At 42.9% G+C, this 27,740-nt stretch overlaps 1 long non-coding RNA gene across 1 annotated transcript; it reads right to left on the bottom strand.

Annotated features, from left to right (window-relative positions):
• On the bottom strand, positions 1-27,740 carry LOC146760411 (uncharacterized). Its single transcript, XR_014947703.1, has 4 exons — positions 27,685-27,740; positions 26,773-27,043; positions 25,870-26,136; positions 1-829 (listed from the first exon to the last, which is right to left on the bottom strand). It is a non-coding gene; the product is annotated as an uncharacterized LOC146760411 (long non-coding RNA).

The following is a 27,740-nucleotide window of genomic DNA, read 5'->3' as shown; positions in this document are numbered from 1 at the left end:
CAGGTTGGCATCCAGATGGGTCTTGAATATCTCCAGAGAATGAGACTCCACAACTCCCCTGGGCAGCCTGTTCCAGTGCTCCATCACCCTCACTGTGAAGAAGTTCCTTTGTATATTGGTGTGGAACTTCCTATGCTCCTGTTTGTGGCCATTTCCCCTTGTCCTGTCCACACAGACAAATGAAAAGATGGTGGCCATGTGCCTTTATCTCCCACACTTAAATGCTTATAAACATTAATCAGATCCCCTCTGAGTCTTCTTTTCTCAAGGCTGCACAGACCCAGGTCACCCATTTCCTCATAGGAGAGATGTTCCAGGCCCTTTATCATGTTTGTGGCCCTCAGCTGGACTCTTTCCAGACGATCCCTGTCTGTTTTGTACTGGCAGCCCAGAACTGGATACAGTACTCAAGAACCGGATACAGTACCATATAAGTATTTTTTACTTCCATAACTCAACACAACCTTCTGTTTGGGAGACAAACAGCAACCTGTTTGTGATACACACCTGCAGTGTGTATCGGTGCTTTTGACTGAGTGAAAATTCTTACATTCAAAATATGATTGCCAAGAATATAAAAGGGATCTTAGGCAGCTTCTCTTCCCAGAGTTTCATCACTGGCTGCTGAGCTCATAGACAGAGCTGTGTTTGACGGGGGCAGTGCCTGAGCACTTCACACAAAGTGGCCAAGGAGCAGTGCTGCATTTCTGCATGGCTGCATTTCTGCATGGCTGCATGGCTGCCTTCAGTGCTGCAGGAGCTGTCAGTGCTGGTTGTCTCCTGGCAGTTGGAGGCATTTGGGCTCCCCAGGAGTAATTTTGCAGAAAGCCTAAGAAAAGAGAAAAAGCAGTGTGTTTTTACAGACAGCCTTCTAGGGAGAACAAAGCGTTTCCCTTGATTTCTGCACATAATTTAGGGATAACTTAATTAGTTTCACTGAAGTCATGCTAATTTACCTTAGGTAAAAGTGATTCTCTTTCTCCTTTTGTGGAAAGGCAACAGTGTAAATTTCCTGATGTTAATTAAGACAGAAGCAGACTATACCTTCATGTATTCAGTGCAAAATAAGCAAGACTAGAACACAGCCCAAACTCCAGATTACAATCACTGGCATGGTCATCGTTTGGCACAGGCATCCGCAGCAGCTGGGATTTCTGCAGCTGGCTGATAGAACAGCATAAGGAGGAACGTGTTACAGAGGTGCTTGAGAACTGCGTGGGTTTCTTTCCATGAAAATATCAGAGATTTGGAAAAGCTTTTTTGAGGGGCAGGTGCTACAGAGAGCCACTGTGCCAGGACCGTGGGGAGCTGCGTGGTGGGGTCACCATAGGACATAGAAGGTTCCAAGTTGGAAGGGACCCACAGGGATCACACAGCACCACCCAGACCTGGTGTCAGAGTGGTGTCCCAACACTCCCTGAGCTCCGGCAGCTCGGGGCTGTGCCTGCTGCCCTGGAAGCTGTGCCATGCCCACCGCCCTCTGGGGCACAGCCTTTCCCTCACCCCCACCTGCCCTCCCTGACACAGCTCCATGTGTTCCCTCAGACCCTGTGGCTGTCAGAGAGCAGAGCTCAGTGCTACCCCTCCACTCCCTGTGAGGAGCTGCAGGGTGCCATGAGGAGCTGTAGGGATGCCATGGGGAGCTTTAGGCTGCCATGGAGCTGCATTCTGACATGAGGAGCTGCTATGAGGGAGTCATAGGGCTGCCTTGAGGGATAACTAAACACAAAGACTACTAATACATTTCTGTTATTGTTTCATCTGAGGACCTCTATAAAACAGTGTAAGAGATTATTCTTTCACACCATTGTCTCAAAGTTTGCTGAGGACACAGATGGACAAGTCCTGGTCAAGGGTCGAGAAATCCTTTGTCTAAATCATAGAATCATAGAATTACCCAGGTTGGAAAAGATCTTGAAGATCAAGTCCAACAGCAGCCTAACAATAGCACCCTAACACTAACAACCCTTTGCTAAATCATATCCCTGAGCACCACATCCAAATGGCTCTTAAACACATCCAGGGATGGCGATTCAACCACCTCCCTGGGGAGTCTATTCCAGTATTTAACAACCTTTCTGTAAAGAAATGTTTCCTAATATCCAACCTAGGGACACATATGGACAAGTCCAGGCAAATCACAGTCAGAGTTGATGAAATATTTTGTCTGAAGATTTGCAGTCCAAGGGCAACAATAGAGAAAGAGATAAGCCACAGCTTAGTGGCTGGGAAGCAGTCTTTTCTCAAGGGAGATGCCATCTCGGGGGTTCTGCACATGGCTCTTACCCAAGTACCCAGGAATGCCACATTGGCAGAAGAAGGATAAAAAAGGGACCAATAAACATGACATCAGGTGCTTCACAACATGATTCCTGCATGCTGATAGACTCTCCTGGGCCTGCTACCTGAAACTTGCCCCTTCCTCTTGGGCCTGCTCTGTCTCTACCTGCTTGCTGCCTAAGGCCGGCCACTCTGCTGCTGCTCTTCCCTGCACTTTTGCCTTGGGGCATTGCAATGGCATGCAACAGAATACTGCTAGGTCTTGGTGGTGACTATCCCTGCTTTATGCAATTTTTGCTTCTTTCCTATATTTCCTATTGCCCACTTTCCCTTCCCCATCACCCTAATTCATAATAGTTGCCAGTCCTCCCCTTCCCCATCTCCCTGATTAAGATTTGTAATAAGCTGGTTGGACCACCATTTGAACTCTTTGTTTCTTAATCTCATGTCAGGTATACATATATCAAAGAACCTCCTCTCCTTCCTATGAATTGGAGCAAGACAAACAGCTGTAATAAATAATGGTTTTCCTTATCAACATGTGTGGGATCGCAACCTTCCTTCCTTGCAATTACCCTAGAATAAAGATTTTCTGCTAACTCCAAGTGGGCCTCAGCGTGAGTTCCTCAGATCTGAACTTTACTTGAGGATAATCAGGGTTGTTTAATTTCTGAGCAGCAGCTTCACTGAGGTAATTGATTTGTTCTTGAAATCGTGGTTTCAGGGAAATGCTCTTTGTAATTTCCTCAGCTGATATTTCATGTTGTGTAAAATTGCAGCTGTCACACTGCTTTGTATCACAATATGGTTTTCAATGGAAACATATCACCAGCTACAAGTGATTGTTGAAGGAAGTTTAAAAAAGGCACAGAGAAAAAGAACCCTGGAACTGTGTATTCTTTGAAAAGCTATAGAAAAATTCATGGCAAAATACACTGAAGTCTATGGACAGCAACTGTACTAATCGCAGTTCATGGAAGTAATATTTTTTTGATGAATAATGTATGCAGAATGAAACTTATTCAGTACAGTTCATCCTTTAAACAATGCCTGCAAAGATATGACAAGCAGCTGGAGAGATCTTTGTGGTGTGTGTTAGCCATGAACACAAACTACCAGTAAGCTATTAGGGAAAGTGCAAATCGTCCTTTACCTTACAAAATCTGTGTATTACAGAAACACACAAAAGGCTTAACTGGAGCTCTGCTAGCCAAGCGATGGTACATATTTTCAACATCTATGCCCTTGTGCATTTTCAAAAACCTCCTAATTTGTAGCACTTAGAGACCAAGGCATGATGGGCAATGGGTGGAGTGAAGCAATGCTGCGTGAATGAGTATTGGCAGCTGGGTGAGAGGTGTAGAATGGGTATTTTATTCCTCTATCCAGTTGCCCTCTGGGATGCCAGGCCCTTGGCAGATGGACATGGAAGGACATAGAAGAGACAGAGGGCACAGCTGAAGTGAGGTACATTTTGAGCAGGCACAAGATGACGCTATTGGCGAGAGGATGGCCAGGAACTCTGCCGGAGCCCAAGGAAGCTGTGGGTTCTCCATCCCCAGTCAGAGTCGGAGCTGGACTGGCCCAGGTCTGCAGTGGAAGCAAACCTCCAGGCTGGCCACATCTGAGCAGAGGACTGGAATTGCATTCTTCCAAAATTTGTCTAACATTTTTTTTGTGTGTGATTTGCTGTTCTTAAATATACGTATATATTACACATGTTATATAAACATTTAATTATTGTGTATTTGTATACTTAGAATATATCATAGAATCACAGAACAGTTGTCTGGAGGGACCTTTCAAGATCATGTAATTCCAGCCCCTCCAGAATTGATTGCCATGTGCATACTAAATATGTATACATCAGCTATGTAGTTGCTCATTTCTCAAAGGACACCATGAGTATTGAACTGAAAATCTATCTGTAAAATGGAAGTATGATTGAAAACCACACCAAGATATTTTGAATCCAGTGATGTTTCTTATAATAGAACTAAAAGAAATCAGGCTTGCATGTCACCCACAATCTAACAAAACGTGTTTCTATCACATAATCTCTAATTCCAGGGTCTGACCAGTTTCATTTTATTATTTCAGCTTCTGCTTTTAGCTGTAATGTTTTAAAACTTCCATTGGAGATCTCTTGGTTTGCTTCATTTCATCTCATTCTATTCCTCAGCTTTCGACAGTGACTATAGCAAAGAATGTTTCTGATTTTCCTGAAAGTCGTCATTTACTCACAGTGATTTCTGACAAATGCTCTGTTGTACAGTTTCCTTTTTATGATAATTGCATGGAATGTGCATATCACCATTATTTCCTTTAAGCCATTTGGATGAAGATTTGCTTGTACATAGACAAAAGCTGTATACCTTGGCTTTCTGAGTTTTGGTTGCATTTATCTTGCTTTATTTTTTCATTTAAGGATTACTCCATGTTTAACCAGCATGGAAATAGCACAGAATTTGGAGGTTTATTAATATCTATAATACAGAGCATTTGTGTCTGTCTCATGCATTGAATAAGATGATAGAAATGGGAAAAGATAAATGACAGGATTTTACAACTGATGTAGCAGCTGTTTTTGTGATGGAAAGCAAAGCCATTTCAGTCACTCTTTAATATGATTGGGCATAGCAAGGTTATGCACTTGAGGAAGAACTGACAGAGGGAGCACTCTTAATAAGGGACAACTGAATTGTTGTGTACGAAAGAAGTGTGAAGCAGAAAGAGAGCAGTGAGACTGAGCCAGAGGAAAGCCTGGAGCCTGAACCTGTTGAGCGTTAAATCCCCTTCCCAGGAATGTGACTCATTTGTAGCAATCCATGTTCCAAATCAAACCATCAGCAGACACATCTGCCTTAATCAGGGAGTATCTTTTCCAGACATTTTCTGCACTAATGGGACACATTTTCTGTTCATATTTTGATGGACAGAACAGTGCAAAAAACAGTCATCCTAAGTGAATATTTATTGTTGTATCTGCCATTATTAAATGCCAAGCAGACATTATTTTACTGCTAGATTTTTAAAAAGATTCAGAAACACTCTGCAGATTAATGCAATTCAAATATAGGTATTTCAAATGCATAGTGATATTCACAGTAATCAATATAAAAAAATAATCAAGTCAAATCAAATCAAATCAAGCATTACTCCTCCGTTTTCACATACTGAGTTTCCTGGTAAGGCTTACAGCGTCAGGATACTATGAAATTCTTTAAAAGACCAAAATGAACAGCCACTTGTTTAATTGCTGTAGACTTTTATGCCAGGTTAGACCTATATTTGTTTCATCATATGGGAACAGTCCCATTCTATCCCAGACAGCCATTTTATTGTGAACATTGCTCTGCACTGCGAGACCACACCTATGCCAGAGGTACTTGTTTTCTTCCTACACATTAACTAACTTTGGTTGTTGAGCAGCATTGACACCAGAGGCTGTTGGGCTCCTTACCACAAAACCATTCCTCAAGAGAGGCTGAAATACAGTCTTACCCATCACTCCATGATACAGTGCACAGAGGGAGAGAACAAAGAGGGAGACAAAAAACTGAAAAAGAGAGCAAGAAAGAATATCCTCCATGTGATCTTCTGCTTTGTGTTGATTAATAGCATTGCTTGTTCTGCATGACAGTTACTCCCAGTGTGAACTGATAGATCATCCAGGGATCTTACCCAAGCCAGTTACCCATTAACTCGTAAACAAAGTATAAATATTAATTAATAATTCTTGGTTTTACAAAGTAAAGGACCCATTAAAATCAGGCAGCATGGAGATTTCATTTAGAAACACCTGCTGTCTCTCTGACTAGGCTCCCATAGGCAAGGTTCAGTGCGACGGCAGTGTCTTTTGAGGGTCGTTGGATGCCTGGGAAGCAGCAGCAGCACTTCTGTACCAAAGTGTTTCCCTTCCCCTATGCATATTTTAAATGAGGTGAACGTGCCCTGTCACTCACCAGCTCCATCAGCTCCTTATCTTAGCAGCTAATCTTGCTACAGGTAGTAAAAAAAATTACTGCAAGCTATTAAGTTTCTACTAAAATGTCAAATTCTGTGGAGTCTTGAAAAGAAAATGAGTGTATAGTCCCATTCCAGCTAGACAGATTGAGTTTGGTGTCCACTATGAACTAAAAGATTTACTCTCCAGATTGGCTAATTCCTTGAGCATTAAATGCCCCAAGAAAGGGAGCAAACATACTATTAATAACTCTAATGGCTAAAAAGCATATTATTTTCAAGTGATTTGTTAATCAGCATGAGTTCTGCCTACAGCTATTGCAATCAGTCATCTTTCTCCAGTAGTAGCTAGTGTCTTAATAAGGAACAACAAGGGATTTGGAGGAGCTAAAATTGTTCAGGCTCGAAGGACGATAACAGAAATTATTAACCAACTTGGATAAAAGCCACCAAACAAGATGGGAATACTATTGGAAGGGCAGATTGTAAAGCCTCATTGGAGACTGATAGAGCCAAAGAATGAGTTTGTGAGAACGTCTGTTCCGAAGCTGCTTCCCTCTGATGAAATTCTCATCCATAGTTTAAAATGGGAAGAGGAATTTTCTTGCATAAGACATCAGTGACTCATGGCTGTGGCTGCAGGAGGGACCTTGGATTTCTGGTTGAGCCTGGGGTGATGAAGCTGAGCCTGGAGTCCCCTGCAGTGCCCTCAGAGCTGCCCGCCAGACCTTGGTTGAGTTCTCAGCTAAGCAAACAAAATGATGATAATTAGTTCCTTAAAAAAAGAAGAAGAAAAGAAAAAGAAAAGGAAAAAAAGGAAAAGAAAAAAAAATGAAAAAGAAAAGAAAAAGAAAAATAAAAAGAAAAAGAAAGAGAAAAAGAAAAAGAAAAAGAAAAAGAAAAAGAAAAAGAAAAAGAAAAAGAAAAAGAAAAAGAAAAAGAAAAAGAAAAAGAAAAAGAAAAGGAAAAAGAAAAAGAAAAAGAAAAAGAAGAAGAAAAAGAAAAAGGAAAAGAAAAAGAAAAAGAAAAAAGGAAAAGAAAAAGAAAAAGAAAAAGAAAAAGAAAAAAGGAAAAAAAGAAAAAGAAAAAGAAAAAGAAAAAGAAAAAGAAAAAGAAATAGAAAAAGAAAAAGAAAAAAGGAAAAAAAGAAAAAGAAAAAAAAAAGGAAAAGAAAAAAAAGAAAAGGAAAAGAAAAAGAAAAAGGGGGAAAAAAAAGGAAAAAATAAAGAAGGTTCTTTGCTGTTTATGCTTCTTTTTGTCCTTCAAAGCAAAAAATAAAAATAAAAATAAATAAAAAGTTTGGGCTTGGCCCCAAAACTCCAGCATCCAGGAAGTGTTGTTATGACAGATGTGGTGAGCACCAGAATATCTGTGGGCAGGGGAAGTGAAACCATTGGAAGAAATTGCCCAGAAGTTGTCTAATTAAACAATTTGTGAAAACATTGTTGTCGTTGCCTCAGACAGCCTGGTTTGTGTGAGTAATTCAACGTTGTGTGAAGGCTGGATGAATGAATCTAATCTGTTTGAAGCTTCTGGCTTTATTGGTAACATTTTATAAATAAAATAGCAATACAGAGGGCTGTAGAATCCCAGTGCTCAGGTGGGATGCACATGATGAGATGCAGGTAGTGGACTGTAGAACACCTTCTGGGCAGGCACCCAGCACCCAAAGCACAGGGCTGAAGGACACTGCCCAGAACCAACGAGGCCACTTTGCAAAGCACAGATGGGCTTTCTAGGATGTATTTTTTTCTCCTGCACTTTTTAATTACTTCTTAAATCTGGGATCTTTTTAAAGCAAGTCAGGAACATTGAATTACCATTTTAGGTTTTTTGTTTGTTTGTTTGTTCATTTGTTTGTTTAGAATTATTAAACTGTTTTTATTACATTTTCAGACTTTCTATGGAATAATAAAAATTAAAAAGCTTAGATTGAGAAACAACTCTACAACATTTATTAGATGACTGGCATCTATGAACATAAGATTTCTTCATGAAATTTTGTTAATGAACCCACAACAAGCAGGGGAGCATTTTGGTGCCCTGATGTACACAGGTGGTTTCCCAGCAGGTGGCCAGCACTGGCATTCCTGCAGTAATTGATTAGCTCAGGTGTACAAGTACAGCACTGATTGATTACCTATTAAATAACACTCGATTGCATTTCTTTCAATTATACAACACAGGATAGCTGTTGCCAGCCAAGAATTCCATGATATCAGACATATTGATGACTTATAATTGTTTATTTGCATTTGGAGCTGAGGACTTGGAGCAAACCTCTGTGAATGGCCATGAGGAGCACGTCTGTATCACACAGACAGTGTGCTGGGCTGGAGGACAAGGGCTTGGATGGGTCACTGGGCTTTGTGACAAAGTACTGTGAACAAAGGGGACAGTCCTCCTGAGCATGGCTGAGCACAGGATCCTGCCCTGGGCTCCAGGTGGAGACACAGCAGCTCAGGACAGGCTCTAAGGAGGTGGTTCCAGTTGGGGAGGCCCTGCACTGCACACCCACCTGTTGATTTAATGCAGCTGAAAGCTGACACTGCGCCTTGCATTGCTCGTGCAGTTTTAAACACACACAACTCCCAGATACTGGAATTTTACAAGGCCACATGCACATGTAAAGCAATCCTCTTGCTATTCTGAGGCAAAGGGAAGCTCTGTTCTAAAAATCTAACAGCTCTTTATGGCCATGCCTCTCATCTGATTGCTTTGCATCATTTCTGTGATCTCACTTCAGGATGCATTTTGGTTGGCTGTTTGTGAGAGCTTTTGTTAGTGGTGCTATTCTGGGACTGCATCCAACTTGCTCCTCATCAAGACCTCTGAGAGAAGTTTCCACATGAACCAAAGCCCTTAGAAGTCAGAAGTTTGAAGAGGAGATGCTGCAGCCAGTGAGCGGTGGGACATCCAGGGTCAGAACTATCATTACAGGTACAACAACAACTCCACTGCTGTTCCTACAGCCTAGACATGGCTGGGGGGGGGGGGGGGGGGGAGAAGGGTGGGGAAAGGGGGATCACACATTCTAGCAGCCCCACTATCTGTACCAGGTTGGCAGAGGCTTGAACCCCCTGAGCAGTGCTGGGTCTGCTGGCCTCTGACACACTCCTATCCAGGGCTGACCTCCAGAACAATTCGGCATGAACAGGGGCACCCAGAGCATCAGCAACATAATGAGAGGAGGGGTTGTTCTACACATGCTTCTTTTTCTGAAGAAATCTTTTCGCCATCATCTCCCAGTGTGCTTTTTTTTCCCCGCAAAGCTGTGATCAAAGTCTTCAAACATATGGCTCCATGGCAAGGCAAGGATTTCCACAAGCTCCTGGACTCATCCTACCGCTCCAGACATCAGCTTCTTGGGCAGTCATACACATGGCTGGGATCCTTTGGGCTGTTTCTACAGAAGGTTGCAGCACTACATTACAGAGCCGAACCACTGCCTTAGGAAAACTATTCAGCAGCAGCAGCTAACTAGTGATAGGATGAGAAGTAATGGCTTCAAAGGTGTGCCAGAGGAAGATTTAACAGCCCTACAAAGTCCATCCTCCTGAAGATAAGAACAGGGGAGAGACCTGAAGAACATTCAGAGCCATACCAGGACTGCATGGTGCAGTGCAGCACAGTCAGGGCGCTCAGCATGGCCACAGTCATTGGGCAATTCCCAGCCCCAGCACCAAGGACTCAGGCTGTGCTGGTGCTACAGAGTCATGAGAGAAGCACTGCAACAGTGGGAGCTCTGCACAGGGGCTGTGCTGAGGGGTGGGCTGTAGGAATGCAGGAGTCATGCAGCCGCAACATGTGTTGGTAGCCATGGCAGGGGGGGATTTGATTCTGCCAGAAGCATCATAGCAGGGTACAGCTCAGGTATGAGGAGACAACAAGGTGTGTGCTGCAGAAGACTGCAAGAGTAAGAATTCATGAGTAGCCATAGTTATACATCTTGCTGAACAGATTCATTTCCCAATTTTAAAATGGCATTTGTTTTGTCATGTTTCTCATCACCATTAGTGCATAATGGGGCACTGTGCATCAGTTTAAATGAATTCATAATGAGTGCTGTAGCAAGTCTATTGAATAGGAGATAAATAGGTGATTATTCTGACTCTGCTCTGATGAATGGGATTACTTATGGAGTTATGTGCCACTTCCACAACCTTTTATGGAGAGAGATACCATAAATCAGAGCAGACTGGGTGACCCATTAGATGTCATAGCCAAAAAAGAGGAGGACTGACTACAAGAAGTAAACCAGAAAGGACTGACAATGCTAGATGCCAGCTAGCACAGATCAAAGAAGACTGATGAAATGTGAAGACATAATGTGGAGACTTGGGTGACCAGGACCCTCTTAAGGGAGTAATGTAAGGATGCAATGAGAAAAGGAAAGAAATGAAGGACTTGAGACTGGTACAAGGCAAGCTTTAGGAGAGTCATGAGCACATTCACAGGAAGGTGCATCCTTCCAGCATTTCCCTCTGGGCTTGAGGGAAATGAAATTAATGGTGGGGAAAGGAAGGGAAAGAGCAGGGAGATGCCGTAATATGTATGTTCACTTTTACACAAAGGTAGAAGAAATGAATTAGTGAGAATTTAGCAATGATATCTAGAAAGTTAGAAGGTAAATGATGTGAAGTGGCCACAGATGTATGATTATTTCCTGAGGACATCAGCTGAATGGATGATGGATATTGTTGCCCAACATTTAAAGAGGGGATGCAGGCTGTAAGAAACACAGAAATGGCTGTGCTTTGGACAGATGATCAGGAACAAGGGAGAATGGACCTGAGGTCCTGGAATCAGAGATGAGAACAGATATCTTGGGTGGAAGGAGCACAACAGACAAGGTATAACATCCAGGACACAGTCTGACCTGCTAGCATTAAGAGAAAATGGCATGAGTAGGAGGAGGTGCTGGGCATAAAGTGTGTGATTTGTACCATACAGGATAATAGTTCTGAGAAAAGCACTTCACAGGGAGCATGTCACATTGCAAGGCATCACAGGAGACAGGTAAAGCTGTCATTCAACTACTTACAAAGGCTGACAAAGATAAAGAAAAATTTTCCAAAGTACCCTCTGAAAGCAAACTAAAACTCAATTTCAGACAGCTTAACGATATTTCATCACGTTTTTGTGGACACTGAAGCATGATCAGAACTAAAATTCAACTTGGTTAAGAAGTGAGAAGAGAGATGGGAGTTCCTAGGAAGAGCCCGGCTGATTCATCTGCACTTTGATGCTGGAAGGAGAGCTGATACTAATGTGCAATGAGTAGTTTTGGGACAGTCTCTGGAGATACAGAAAGATCGGCTGAACTTTGGTGGCAAGGACATGCCCCAGGGAACCACCATGTGCCAAGGGAGAGGGGACTCACATCAGGGGATGAGGTCACTTCCCACTTGGAGAGATTTGTTTCACATTTGAAATATTGTAATAAAAACTCTGAAGTTTTTGCTGTGCTGTAAGAGAGATCCTTCTCATATTGGCAATTGTGACATTGTGGGAAACTTCTAGAACAGACTGGGAACAGGTCTAAATGGCAGTGCGGGCTGGCCACAGGATATGTAGCATAGTCTCTGGTGCAAAAACTAGCAGTGACTTTAGTTTGGCAAATAGCATGGGTGGCATGGAAAGCCTGAAACCACAGAAAAATGCTGAATCATTAATAGTAACTATGAATGACTGGAATGAGTGTATATAAGGGAGAACTCATACATATATTTTAAGAAAACATAAGCATTACTGTACAGGCCTTACTAACAATGAAGTTTGGTTGTATAATGCTGAAATTTTATGTTTGACTAAGAGATTCCCACAGGAATGAAAGTAGAGAAGGGTTACGGCTGCAGTCAGTGACTGTCTGGACTTAATGAGCCAGAAGATATGAACAGAAGAGCTTCTGCGTCAACACGATGAGCCACTGGTCAGACTCAGTATGGATCACATTTGAGTCCCAAAGGCACTGAGCAGTGTACATTCCTCCAGTGTCACAGGCTGGGCAAACTGCTCAGATGTTTTCCTTCTGGATGAATGTCAGTTTTCCAGCTGCAGGGTATATCCCATACTCAGAGAGTCGGCCTGGTATTGTCCCCCATAGCACTTCTGACCAGAGCTTCTGTCCTTCCCAAACACTGCTCTAAATACATGTCTGGCTCCTGACCCACAGAGCAAGTGGATCGCAGTCAGACTGCAGTGATATGCCCCCACCTGGAGATGAGCAGGATCTCATGGTCACAGCAGGAAATACCCCAGACTGCCAGCACCCTGACAGGCAGAAAAGATGTTCAGGCAGAGACAGACAGTCAATGAAGTAGTCCCTCAGAGACTGAATACATGTCCCAGGTGTAAGGGATACTACAAGAGGACCATGAGAGATTGCTTGACAAGTTGGCAGTGCGGTGCTGCCTGAGATGGAGCTCACATCTCCTTACTGAAGGAGTGACAGATACGGTTAAAAAGAGTTGGAAGATGCACATTGCACTGTGTCCTAGGGTCCTAGCAGCAAAGACTGCCCTTATTTCTGTTGTCAAATACACATTCTCCCCCAAGGGCAGCTGGTATCTTACATATGCCAAGCACTCAAAAATGCCGCTCTGTCACCGTGTCATGGTCTGGTCTCATAGAGAAGTTTATTAGAGTGCCTCTCTATTCTTCAAAGAATAACTCTGTATCATTTACAGAAGGCTTAGGAATGCCATGTGTAATGTGTGCTTTAAGTATTTGTTTGTTCTTACTTGAGCATGGCTTTTGATGTAGGTCTACCCATTACATAAAAGCCAGTAAGCTAGAAAAGGATGAAAGAAAATGAAATGGTCTGTATCATATCATTCTGTATAGTATTTGTGTATACTGAATATTTCATTTATTCTGTAATCTGCAGATAGTTTGAAATTGAAAAGCCAGGCTATTGCAATGGCAGCCCTTTTGTTCTTGGAATGAGTTTGGCTTACTCAAGCAAAGCAAGTGAGCACCTGATTAAAGGCAATATCTATCTTTAAGGAAAAAGGCTGTCATTCTGTTGAGCTATTGAGCAACTCCCAAATTTATTTAGCACTGTACATGACAGGAAAATGAATGGACTTCTTCCTGTGAGATGCAGTCACATCCATGGCAAAGTCAAGTCCCCACTGTCCTGTCACTGGAGGGGAGCCCAGGAGCAGTGGGGGCTCTGGGGCATATGCAGACACAGCACTTGGAATGTGAGCACACAGAGCAATGCCCAGAGTCCATGGGGTAGGAGAACCATACTTAGGACACAGGTTCAGGGAAAACCCGAAGTGATGTGCCAGAAGAAATACCACATGGGTAGATGAGTGGGATGTGCAGCCTCAGAGCAGTAATCCTCGGGGCTGGAAATGAGAGGATCTGGATAGGAAATGTCCCATCCCTGGAGACAGCCCTGGGAAACCTGATCTAGCTGTGGATTTCCTCATTCACTGCAGGGTGGGTTGAACTAGATGGCCTTCAGAAATCCTTTCCAACTCTAAGGATTCTATGATTCCAAAAAGGAGAACCAAGTCACAGAAAACAACCCAGTGCATGGGATACTGGCTGAGCAGGACCATAGGCAACCCAGTGCCCTCAAAGTCTATGGTGGTAAGAAACTCTTTACTCACTGCAATATTCCTGGAAATCTGGTGTTGTTCCTAAAATGCAAAGCATGGCTGAGATTTCCTGGAATGAGAGAAGAGAGTGAATGTCTGGAGAACAAGTGGTGCTTCCCTCCTCCCATATATATACATATGTAAATAGCTTGTGACCCTGAGAAAGGCAATTCATAAGGAAAAGTGAAGAAGATACATAAAAACCTTTTAATCTTAGCAGGAAAAGATGCATTATGGAGAATGAACAAAAGTGTTCTTTCCATAGCAAGAGCTTCTATTTTATTTACTTACTTCGGTTTAAACAATAACTTGTTGCTTTCTTATTTTGAGACAAGATGTAGAATTCAGAACTATGATGATCAGAAACGTGGTTAATATTCAGCACAAAAGTGCAGAAGGCTGATTTTTTTCACTGAGAGAACTTCACACACCCCAGCACTTCACTGGAGGCTGCTAACCCTGCAGACAGTCCCACAGCCAGAGTAGCACCGCCCCTCATCTGCTGGGAGGGGCACTTCAAGTTCTGAATGCTGAGGTACAAGTAAGCAAAGAGCACAAGGAAGAGGAACAATCCCCACCTTCTGGAATTCGCACCCAGCAGGGGGCCAAGGCACTCTAGGACTCCTCTCTCCACTCATTGCTTCCTTGGCAGCTGGAGAAGAGAAGGAGAGTCACAAGGAGCCACGTGAAAGCACTGCAGCATCTCTCCAGACTGCATTCATCAAATCCCACAAGCTGAACCCAGCTCTCTTCTATAGCGTGAACTGTGTGCTCAAGAGCAATGCTCTATGCAGGCAGGATGCAGAGGCAGGTAGTCAAGTAGAAAAAGATGGACTGTACAGGATTAGCACAAAAGACACCAAGCTGAGTGGTACGGTTGACATGGAGGAAGGAAGGGATGCCATTTGGAGGGACCTTGACAGACTTGAAAGGTGGGCCCGGGTGAACCTAATGAGGTTCAACACAGCAAAGTGCAACGTTTTGCACTAGGGCCAGAAGAACCCCAGGCACCTGTACAGGCTGGGAGGAGTGGTCCTTGAGAGCAGCTCGGCAGAGAAGGACCTGGGGGTCCTGATGGACAAGAGACTCAACATGAGCCAGCAGTGCGCTCTGGCAGCTTGGAAAGCAAATGGGATCCTGGGCTCCATCAGGAGAAGGGTGGTCAGCAGGGATAGGGAGGTGATTATCTCTCTCTACTCTGCTCATGTGAGGCCCCATCTGGAGTACTGTGTCCAGGTGTGGAGCCCTCAGTACAAGAAAGACATGGAGATTTTGGAAAGGGTCCAGAGGAGGGCCACGAAGATGATCAGGGGGCTGGAGCACCTCCCCTATGAGGACAGGCTGAGGGAGTTGGGTTTGTTCAGCCTGGAGAAGAGAAGGTTACGGGGTGACCTCATTGCAGCCTTTCAATACCTGAAGGGAACCTGTAACCAGGAGGGGAGTAAACTCTTTGAAAGGACCACTAATAGCAGGACAAGGGAAAATGGTTTTAAGTTGAAAAAGAGGGAAGATTCAGGTTGGATGTTAGGGGGAAGTTCTTTACTAGGAGAGTGGTGAGGTCCTGGAACAGGCTGCCCAGGGAGGTTGTTGATGCCCCGTCCCTGGAGGTGTTCAAGGCCAGCTTGGACGGGGTCCTGGGCAACCTGATCTAGTAAATGTGGAAGTTTGGTGGCCCTGCCAGGCAGGGGGGTTGGAGCTTCATGAACCTTGAGGTCCCTTCCAACCCGGGTCATTCCGTGATTCCGTGAAAAGAGACTGAGTTGGGGTATCTGAGATCCTCATGAGAACCAGCAGTCAGATCTGGCACACCCAGACCAGTCTGGTTACAAGAGAGGGGAAGAGGCCAGAGAAGTCCCATTTTTAATCTCACAGGTTTTATAGGATTTTAGGCAATATCCATGAGATTTTATTGAGCAGAAAGAATTTTTACATTTCTGATTGCAACAGTTTCTGAGATCATTCTGCTCAAATCTCATCAGACCTCTGTATTCAGAAGTTCATCTGCTTGCAGAAAGTGATCAGACTTCAGCAAAGTGAGAGTACAAATGGGAGGAAACAAACATGTCAGCTAATGGACAATGGAGCCAGGAGTCTTAGCAGTAATCAAAGAAAAGCACTGTGAGCAGTGCAGGAAAGTGACATACCCCTCTCAATATTATAGATCAGCTTTTACTGAACTCAGCAGAGCTGTCTCAAGCTTTAACTCCAATGATATCTGCAGAGCTATCACTACTTTCAGTGTACCTTTCAGTGAAGGTGAAATAACGTCCACAAAGAAAGTGTAACTCCAAAGCGAAAGGCTGAGCAGACACTTCATACAGAAGCACAGCTCCTGGCCCATGCACTACTCACTGCTTGGTCCCACTGGGTGCAGGACTCACCTGCAGGCCAGACCTAACACATCTGGCAAGCACGGTTCATCAGACTGCTAATGGAAAGCAAAGCTGCCCATTACATGCTCTCTGATGTGCTGCAGATACAGAAAAATGAACATATAAAATAAGATCACTATCAACTAATTTCCCGTTGGTGTTTTTTGTTTTTTTTGTTTGTTTGTTTTTGTTTGTTTGTTTGTTTTTTAAATAGAGAAAACTCTCTGGAGAAGGGAGAAAGAATGTTTAAATATTGATTTAATACAGAGAATGGTCTGATGGTAATACATTTTCAGAAACACTCTTAATGGAAGGCTCCATCACAGTCATACACTGCTTCTAACAAACGCTTGGGCAGAGTGTTTCTCTCATTCCTGAGGTATAAGCACACAGAACAAAGCAGAAATTTTTCTCTAACTCCATAGTTATACTATGTTCCATGGGCTGCATCTGGCCTGTGGATTGTTGTTCCTGATCTATATGTTATTTTACCTCACTTTATATTATCTTGCTCCTGTTTCTTTAAGATATTCCATATTTTAAAATGTCATGTTTGTGTCCTTTAGATTTGGCATAAGAAGCAGCTGGAACTGGGCTATCTCCTCTAGCTGAAGTAGGGCTCATTTAACACAACATATTTCACTTCTTCCCATATGCTGCACACCCACAGCATTACACAGCTATTTTTCCTCCAAGAGAAAGCACACCCAACTCACAGCCTCCACACCTGTTTTAGCTCCTGTATCCAGACTAATCAAAAGAGGCTCCACAGAAGAGAGCAGTCAGACATCCTCTGTTTACTGATTTACACATCACACAGCCTAGCCTTGTGAAAGCAATGTTGAAGAAATGTAATCGGTTTATTTGCACTGTGACAGCCGCATAAACCACAGAAAGGAATGTGACAAATGAAGCCATCAGCTGTGCTGTGCAGGGAGTGAATACATTACACTTCCAATTACCAAAGTAGATAATACATTCCTTAAATAGGCTGGCACTGAAGCCCAGAGCCATTGTCATGGCACCACTGAGCATCCCTAGCAAGGCACTGGGTGAGAGCACTTCCCCTGAGGACAGGCCCCAGATGAGGCAGGAGGTGATGGCCAATCTGGGCTCATGAGGTGCTATCAGGGATGGGGCTGACACCACACATAGGGGTGGCAGGAGAACAGGGGCTACACAGTGCATATCACTGCTGGAGCAGTTGGGGTTGCTGTAGGGAGAAGTCCTGGATCCAATGATCCTGACATCAGAGATACTCTTGTGGCATTTAAACTGATAGGACCCATATACAAAACGATTCAGGCAGCTTTTGCTCATTAAGGGATACAGTGTGGTACACAGCAGCCCTGAAAAATCTCTGCTTCTGTCTAGCAAACACTAAGGGCCTCTGAGCCACTAATCTGACTGTAAAGTTAAGAAGTTAAAGCATAGTGCCACTTAACCTTGCTGTGAGGAGACTGCATGCCTTCATGCATCTCAGCAGCTATGCTCCTTGGTGCTCTGTCAGTGAACCCCATGGCTATGCAGTGCAATGGGCACTATGTGCTTGGGGCTGCATGGACACTGCACCCACCCGTCTGAAGTAAGAACCCTGACCTCCTAGTAGCCACCCCATGCCCCCATCTCTCCAGCTCCTGAATTCTTCTTCACACTGCACTGTGTTCCTCCAGCTGGGACCCACAGCTCAGAAACTGGACAAGAAATGTCAGGTGCCATGTGGCACCTCAGGAAATTCCCCCGCTTTGTACAGGCCAGCAAAAGTTCTGCTGCCACCGAAGTTGTCATTGGCTGTGGGGGGTGGAGGAGGGGGGAAGGCTGGGCAGTGTTTCTAGAGGCACACAGCATACTTGTGCTGCTCACAGCAAAGAGGACCTTAGAGAGACTGAAGCTGTGCAGCCTCTTAGCTTCTCGTTTCATAACCCATTAACTTTACACTGTCCAGACTGCCTGCTCCAGATGAAAGGTCTCTGATTATCTTTCCAGGTAAATTAATGCCTGACATATTTTGTTATTAGGCTTTGAAAGGCCTAATAAATAAATTTACTAGACAATTTCTTCATTCAGTATTGCAGTTTAAACCAACAGACAACAGCAGAGAAATGGTTCATTGAAGCTAACTGCCAAATAGCTGGTATCATGATGCAAATCAACCCTGAACAGTGCCCAGCAACACTTCTGGTCCACCTCACAGCACACAAATACAACTCCTGCACACTGCCTTCTTTGTGCACAGGCTGCTGCAGTCTCCATTCAGCTGAGCAAAGGCTCAGAGCTTCTGTCCTCCCCCTTTCAGTACAGTTATCCCTCACTGGGGGCACAGAGCACATACAGTCCAGTGGTCCAGTGGAGAGGCCACAGCCCCCAGAAGTGTGAGGAAGGGACTGGGCTGCACCACAGCAGAGGTGGGTGCTGTGCTGGGAATCATCTTTTCTAAGCTGATATTGCAAATGGATCACTGAGATGATCCCTCATACATCAAAGCCTGAATTCCCATTAGCTGTTGAAAACTATTTAAAAATTACTCTCAAAATACTTCTCCTTAGTTCAAAAGTAGACAAGGCAGATATTAGAGATGTCAGAGAAGACACTTCTTTATTCCCAGTGGAAATGTTATTTGTACCTTCTAAACACCAGAGCTATTACAATAAACAATTCCATGCAAATAGGAGATATTTATGAGCAAAGAGGCACTCATGGGAATGAAATTATGAACACAGGTTCTTATTCTTAAAATAGTCCCTATTTTATGCAGATTAAAATTCTCCCTTGAACTATTCCCGTCCCTGTTCCCACCCCAGCACAGGTCAGGAGGAGTCAGCCCCAGGCCATGCCACCCAGCCCCTGCCTGGCACAGCTGGGCTCCTACCAGCCGGATCACCAGCTGCTCCAGGCTGCAACCAAACCTGCTGCCTCTGGTGTGCCTGTCATGCTTATCACTGGTTAACAGGCCAAGAGAAGCTGCTGAACCAATGTTCTTGGCCTGTCTCACAGCAATCTCATGCAAGTCTCAAGTAGTAGTAGCCATAAATGATTAATTTTCAGCAACATGAGACAGGACTCCATCTGCATTGCTCTATACCATGGCTGTTACTATATTCTGTTCTACAAGATTTAGTATTAGCCTCATGCATCTGTGAGAAAGATTAAACAAACAAACAAAAAAATAAAAATAATTAAAATATCAACCAACACAAATGACCATGTCTAACTGAGAAGCAATGATTTTGAAGGAAATGAGTTTTAAGATACCACTGAAAGTTGCTAACAAATCTGAACCCTTACAAATACATCATCAAAATGCATCAGGAAGAGATACTTCTACTCAACAATTCCATTTGATTGTTTTGAATTTGGTTCTAGGAAGGCTGTTTTTTTGTTGTTGTTGTTGTTTGTTTTTTTGAGGGAGAAACAGAAAGAGAGAGGAATACTTAAACAAAATATCTTGATAATCCATGAGCTTATGTTTGGAAGAAAAAAAGGGTACTTTGAAAGAGTGACCTTACAGCAAATTTGCCAGTAACAGTGGTATTTCCCAGGCAACCAGCACTGCACTTGCCCTCAGCTCTGCCCTGGGCAACAACTGGCACAAGCAGGTCAGGACCTGGGCAGCAGACATCCACACTGCCATCAGGCTCCCACCTGAGGGTAGCCTTCCATCCCTCCAAGATGGTTTTTACTTGGGCACCTGCATCTTCACTGTAGAACATGTGCTCAGCTTTGAAGTCTATGGAAGGGGGTGACTTTTTCTGCAACATAGCCATAGCCTAAAAATGAGCATAATATAATAACCACATGAACTTTGTTCTTTAATACCTTTGGTGTTCTCAAAAATCATGCTATTCACAAATAAAAGCACAGTTGACAACATCAAATTACCAAAAGGGAATGAGCTCTGAACTTGAACAGAAGCTGGGGGACACAAATACATCTTGATACCTAAGGACATTTTGTACAGACAGAACAGCTACATTCCTGGGACGGGGACATGAAATTAAATGACTTTATGTAGTCAACTACAACTCTGTATTCACAGACAGGGAACAACTGGACATTGCATTTCACCATGCTGGAGTGGACAAGCTGTTCTCCCACACCGTATACTCAGACCTTTCTACTACCACAGTGTTGCTCATCATTCTCTTCCCTGCTTGCCTTGCTGCCCCAGCACCTTGCTGTCTTGGAGATGTGTAAGAAACATTCCTTGGAGACAGTAACTACAAGACAGACAGAGCTCTCCAGTTAAACCTTCAACTTGACAGCTTTTCCCACTGGAAAGATCATTTTGTAGGTCCTTTCCAACCTTGTGATTCTATAAGTCTATGAAAGGGCACAGTGGGAATAGCACAGTATCTCCTGGGCTCAAAGGACCCTTTTAACTCCCAGAGCCCCTGCAAAAGGCTTGGGAGTGTCTGTCACACTGCATCCTTATGGTTGTTCTCCCACAGCAAAGAGGTGGCTTGGTTGATGATAGCACTGTTGGATTAAAGCTCACTGGCCTTTGGTCACTTACACTGCACCTGGTACTGAGCTGGTGTTCAGAAGGGCCACCCACAGTCCCCATTTCTGCCAAGTGGTTTTCCCCATTTATCTGAGCTTGAACTCCTGTATCCATAAAACAGGATTAAAACAGACCTATGCTGTTGTGCACAGAAATCCATAAAGAAACAATGCTGGTTATTGGAAAGACACAAATGCTCTCAAGTATGTGTGCAAAACAGTAGTAAATATTTTAATAAGGTATTAATGGTTGACTTAAAAGGCACTATGCTAATCTACAAAGAGCAAGACCGATGTGTCTACTTTCAACACAGGATTCTACACTCCTAATGGTCCTGTAATTTTCAGCTAAAGCCTGTTTCTGGAGGATTATCAATTGTCTCTCATAGGCATTACTTATAGAAAATTCTCAGGAACACTGTGCATATTTTAGCAGAGCCAGAATTATACAGAGAACATGCCTTATTTTCGTATCTATAGGAATAACTGGCTTCTGTGTCATTGTGTGCATAGGTTTTAAATTGTGGATCATCACATCAGTATCCTCCATGAACCTTAAATGCTTGTAAACATTCTACTTAGTAATGAATCTACATTTAATATAAATGTTTTTTTTCCTGAAGTTTATTCTAGGAAGAAAAGAACAGAAATTCTCATAATAAAAAATAAATTGTAGGTAAATCATATTCTTAAACTTCATATACTATTATATTTCATAACTTAAATTCTACAAATCTTGTATTAATTAAGCAAATTTTAAGAAAATGAGATCAAAGCAGAGAGTACACAAAGCCAAGCATTTGTAGTTATAGCCTATGAAAGTCTAACAGTTCTCTCCTTATTTCCTTAAGGTAGTAAAGAGAACCATAAAACCACTGGTTGGAAGGGCTACCAGCCTGTTCAGTTGCTCACACTATGTTATGAACTCTCAGAAAGGCCTGATAAGGCATTGCCCAGGCAGACGATCTGCCCAGAACCAGACGATCTATATTAAAATACACGGCCTAACGCCATTGGCACCGTCTGGGAACCCCGGCTCTCTCCCAGCGGTGAACCGAGCCCAGCCCTGAGCCCGGCACAGAGCGACGGAATTTTCTTCTCCTTTGCAAGAAGCTCCGGAGCTGCTGCGCTCCACGAGTGCCATCTGCTGGCACTGCTGCGCATTGCCCGGGCGGCCCCGGCTCGGCTCAAGGGCAAATTGTTGTGAACTCCCTCGGATAGACAGCTATGTTAGCTGGATAATCACAGCTGCGATGCCACCAAGAGGCATTTTGCCATCCAGCTGTAATTCTGTTATTCAAAAGGTAACTGTCAAATCACTGAAATCACATCCAGTTTAATTTAAACCAACTCTCCACTGCCCCCACCCTTTATCTGCAGAAGAAATCAATTTAGAAGGCTAGAGGAAACCTAGAAAAGTATCTCATCGCTTTAGTTATGCCAAGAAACTAAAACCTGTTTTGGTAGTCTCTGTTTCACAGACTTCCAAGAGTATTGTGGAATATTACTGCCTTGGAATGGAAAGATTTACAACCAGAAAGCCTACGAGTTATTACAAAAACAACACATTAGTTAGAGGATTTACTGTTGCAATTAGGCTCTCAGATGTGCGACATTCGGGCAAAACAAACAAACAAACCAAAACAGAAGGAAGTGCAATTGCCATGCATACAGACAGCCAGAACAACAAGAATACGTTTTCTTTAACAGAAGAAGAATTGCTGTAGAAGGTAAGTAAAATAGTGAAAGAGAATGGCTACGCTCATGTCAGTAGATTTGAACAAATTATACTGGATATGGCTCAATAAATTTGTTAGCGCATTTCTGTATGGAACATCTGAAAAAAGGTGTATCCAAATCCAGAATTATCTTTAAAATGCTAGCTAGCAAACAGCAAAACTATTGCATTTATCTTACTGAAAACACAGATGCAGCACAAGTCAGCATTACACTGTACACAATCAGGAGGTGCTACATTTGATTTTCAGCTTTCCCCTGGAAATGAACCCACAGATTTGCAGAGAATGACACACTCATAACATCAGGCACTATCCCAATCACCTCATCCAAGTATAACTCAAAACAAGGCCTGACTTGATGTCCTCCGAGTTCATATAGAAACTCACTGCTTCAGTAGTATATTCATAGACTGTAGTCCATGATCCCCCACCCCCCTTCCACACATAAAAGACAGAATACCTTCTAAGATTAATGTAACCAATTAATTGCTGATAGGAACCTCCTCCTCTACCCAGCTGCCTCTGAGAGCATCTGTATTTGAAACACCATGCCAGAACAACTTCATCTCACTTTATAGTGAACCTGTTCTGAGGAACAGATGGTACATAGAGGATGTGCTGCACTGCACCCACAAAAATCCACTGCCTGCAAGCACAGCAGATTAATGGCCTTTCACAAATTATTAGTACATCCCCATTTTTCAGGTGTCAGATAGATGTTGCCTGAAATGTTATTGCTAGTACTCTAGAAATCCAACATCTACTCTATTTTCTTTCTTGTTATTTCTGGCAAAATATGTAATTTATGTCTTCCAAGCCATCTAAACTGCAATGTATTGACAGCCAGACAAACAAATGTGCTGGAAAGCAGATGCAAACAGACACATTCTTAATATATCTATAGTTAGGAAGAAAGAGGTGAAGTAAAGCCAACTGTTGCACAAGATACACTTTGGATTTAGTTCAGAGAAAGCTATGAGGAAGTTTTAATGTCACTTTCTTCATTAACTATAATCTGGTCCACCTGAGGAGAAATGTGGAAGTCAACAAAAGCTAAGGTAAGAGCTTGCTCCTTCAGTCTTCCTGGCTCTGAATGAAAAGAAGAAGAACATACCAAGAAATCTTGCAGAGGAAAAAATAATCAGCTGGGATTTCAGTGAGAATTCCCAAGTGTACCTCAAGTTCAGGTTTCTGGGCATTACTTACACTGAACCCTGTGCAGTCAGATGTACAGTTGGAATAAGGCAAGAATAGTTATGTATGGTTAGAATAATACAAGAACAGTAATGTACAGTTGGAATAACACAAGAACAGTTGTAAATAAATAATCAGATGTTATCTATGGGAAAAACTCATCAACTCTGAGGCCTTCAGACAAGATGGAAAAGGTTGAGTCTTGCCACAACGGAGCGATCTCCATAAAGAGATGCTGCCTTAGTGGTCAGCCCTTAAATGAAATCTAGGAGAGATCTCTGTCCTTTTCCTCAAAGGCAATACCAGCTGATCAATAACTGTTCCACACTTTGGACAGCCAGAGCTAATGATATTGTATATAGCTATATAGTATCAACCTTCTATTTCTATCCAGTTATAATCTTATGCGCACTTATTAAAATTAAATTGAATGCAATCACTTACAACTCCTGACCTGAATTATCTCTGCTTCACGTCAGACCTCTTCAGCACAGCACTAGGGATTAACTAGCATTGTAGACGCACAGTATGGGCAAGGAGTCCAGGACATTGAGAGTGTAGCCTCCCTGACTGCTTGGTGTCCCACTACAGTGCTGTGGCCTTCCTGACAGCATGAAGAAATTCTGGAACAAGAGAATAGCTTCACTGCATTAGTAATAGTCATTACACTCATTTTTCCTCATATATTTCCCTCCTAGCCTTTAGAAATCTACAGGAATATTTTCAGAGCATCAAGCCTAAACTCATACTTGCAAAATCCATCCACATTTCTCCTGTAATTACAGCACACAGAGCAGTGCTGACAACCTGAAGTCTTTTGAGGCTCCTGTCCCATTGATCTGGACACTAAACAGGGGAAAGCTACTGTGGACGTTAGTGGATTCACAGCTGTATACCCAAATTTTCCTGTGCTCAAACTCATTTCTTTGTTTGGGAAGCTGAAAAGGAATTGAAGAGCATCAGTTAAATATTTCATGTTGTGCTGGAATGTATAATTCATGATCAAATCCTTGAGAAAGAAACAGATAAGATGGAGCTGCAAAAGCTTTAAATGAAGTATTTTCTTTTTGTAGTAAACTGACTGCTGAAAAAGTGCTTTTCTTCTTTTCTATTGGTATTATAATGAGAATTAAAAACGTGATAGAAGTAAGAAATGCACTAAATGGATTTGAACAGTTATTCACTTATACATTTTGTTGATTGATGCAATTAATGTTTTATACATGCTTTTCCAAAGGTACCCTGTTGTACTGAGTTCCTCCACATATCACTACCTCCCATAGGAATGGGATGCATTGGCCTCAACGTTTAAACAACCCCATGTGTTGTTCTTTTATTGTAGCAAGCTCGAGGAGTCACAGGGGCTATTTAGCAGTGCTTTTGGAACACAGCTTTTGGAACTGGTTCACTCCGTTAAAGCTGATGTGGTGGTTTCCAAAATCTGAACTTTCCTCCCCTTCTCCAGCTGGACACCCCTATCTCCCTCAGCCTCTCCTGATAGCAGAGTTGCTCTAACTTCTGTATCTTCTTGGTGGCCCTGCAGTGGACTCTGCAGCAGCTCTGTGTCTCTCTTGTACTGGGGAGTAGAAGACATAAGCAGACTACTTCAGATACGGCCTCACCAGTGTGGAGTAGAGGGGAAGGAGCTCTTCCCTCCTGCTTGCTTGAGCACTGAACTTAACAAAAACACTGGGATATGAACATTTCTTGTTTTCTGGTTGTTGGGCTTTTGGGGTCTGTTGTTGTTTATTTGGCTGGTTGGCTTGGAAAGTTCAATACCATTATACATGCGCTGGTAGGATCTCATCTGATAAACTGCATATAGTTTTGATTACACATATTCAATATAGACTAATTCAGATTGCCATCTTTTCTTGGCTCACTAACAACCAAGATCATAGAACCATAGAATGATCACAGAATCATAGAGTGGCCTGAGTAGGAAAGGACCTCAAAGAGTATCTAGTTTTAAACCCCCTGTCAAAGGGCCACCAACCACCAGACCAGGCTGCCCAGATCCACATCACACTGGAGAATCATTCGGTTTCCAGATTATTTTAAGGAAAAGATTTTAATCCATCGTATTTTCTGAAAACTAAGAACTGATCCTGCTCAAAGAAACAGAAGAGAAAAACATCACCCACAGGCTGCAGATATTTACCTCGACTTCTCTACATGCCATCCCCAGTGTGCTTTTCAACTCACCTTGCACAGTGACCCTGGCTTTTGTTATGGAGTCCTCTGTCTCACAGGGGTACTCCCCACTGTCCTTGGCAGTAGAGTCATGGATGATCAGAATGGCCCCAGTTCCCTCCTGCTGCAAGTCGTACTTCTGGCTTTTTCTGATTGCTTTGCCATCCTTGTACCACCTGATGTTCAAATCCGGTTTTGACAGCTCACAGCTCAGGCTGATGTCCTGCCCTGCTGCTGCTGTCTTATCCTCCAGCTGTTTTGAAACCTCAGTAGGTTTTCCTGGAAGAAAACATGCTTTTTGAGTAACATACACTTAGGGTAGGATGCCTCTCTCAAAATACATGCATCTACATGCTGGAGATAAGTTAGAGAGGCACTTGCAACAGACGCCATCCTACAGCCAGCAGTAATCTGCAAAGTACAGACAACAGAATTCAAGGCAACATTTATTCTCTCTTAAATCTACCCAATTGAGGATGATGAACCATGTCTGAAAACTGCCTCTCTCTTCTCTCCACTCATCACACTGGGAGCCTTGGATGATGCTCTCAGATGCACATGCTCTAGATAGGAATTTGTTGTACAGCTAGATGATGTGAAGGCCATCCCTTCAGCTTATACTTAGAGGATATTTGCTCCCACAGTTCCCTCAACAGAGCATTCCTGATTTACTGTTAATGGAACAAGCTGGAGTGAGATGCCCATTTCAAACACTACCCCAGTGCTTTGGGTAGTTCTCACATTTGTGTAAAATGTTTTGTCCTTTTACTTATTTTTAAGAGAAATTCTCAGTGCTTCGAGGTTCAAGTAGAAGGTTGCTATTCACTTTAACCATATTATGAGTTAGCTCTCACGACAATCTTATCAGAAGACAGTTGAAGGAATCAGACCCCAGAATCTCTCCCATCTCATTACCTTTCACAGACAGAGAGGCTTTGGAGGTTAGACCACGGGCAGTAAAAAACAACTTCCCCAGCGTCAGTAGGAGTCACACTTTTGATAATGAGAGTATATTTCCAACCCACATTAGAAGCTTTAAATCGCCCACCACTTTCCACTCTGCTTCCATTCAGTGTCCACTTGAACTCATCAATGCTTTCATGGGACAGAATGCATTCAAAAGTACAATCTTCTCCCTCCTGGATTTCAGTGTTTTTCAGCCGTTTGGTAATGCCACTATTCAGCTCTGGAAGGTAAGAGATACGTTAGTATGAGGTTTATATGGAGAAAAGGCATTTGTGACTGACATGAGTAGCAGTACTGGTGTTTTAACTCAGGATTTGCAGAACATGGCTGCATTCCTTACTGATGTATTCTCTAAGACATTCTCCACTCAGAATTACCAGAAAGCTATAAAAAAAAAGAGACGTGAATCTCTTGTCTTTGCTCTGGAAGAACTACAATTAGAGCAGCTCAGTCCATGGAGCACAATGAAGATTCAATGAGCTACAGAGGGAACAACCTAACAGAGAGGACAACTCTAGGATGCTGCGTGAGAAAAAGGGTTTTGCCTATGACAAGAAATTAACTGTTTCTATTAGCTCATTTGTTACCATCCTACCCCAATTGGTGTTCAAACCATTTCTCCATTTTAGGGATGTTTAGAAAGGAAACATTTCCAGGACATTCTTGTGTTTGGTGATTTTCATGGCAAAATGAGATACATTTACATCAAAAGCAATGGGAATTTTCCAGACATCACTGTGCTAAATTGCAGTAATACACTTCTATTGTAGAAACTATTAAGGCTCGTGGGGGAATAGGTGTAAGACATAGTGACCACACTGAATGTGCTTTCAGCACTCCTTTACTTTCCACAGTACTTACCCTGAATGCCGACCTTTGATTTGGCAACATCAGTGCCAATATCACAGGTACAGAAA

The sequence above is a fragment of the Coturnix japonica genome, chromosome 6 (assembly GCF_054131305.1).
Source record: "Coturnix japonica strain WE chromosome 6, WE-NBRP24, whole genome shotgun sequence".
NCBI lineage: Eukaryota > Metazoa > Chordata > Aves > Galliformes > Phasianidae > Coturnix > Coturnix japonica.
Note: the sequence above shows the minus strand (reverse complement) of the source record. Positions and strands in the feature narration are given on the sequence as shown.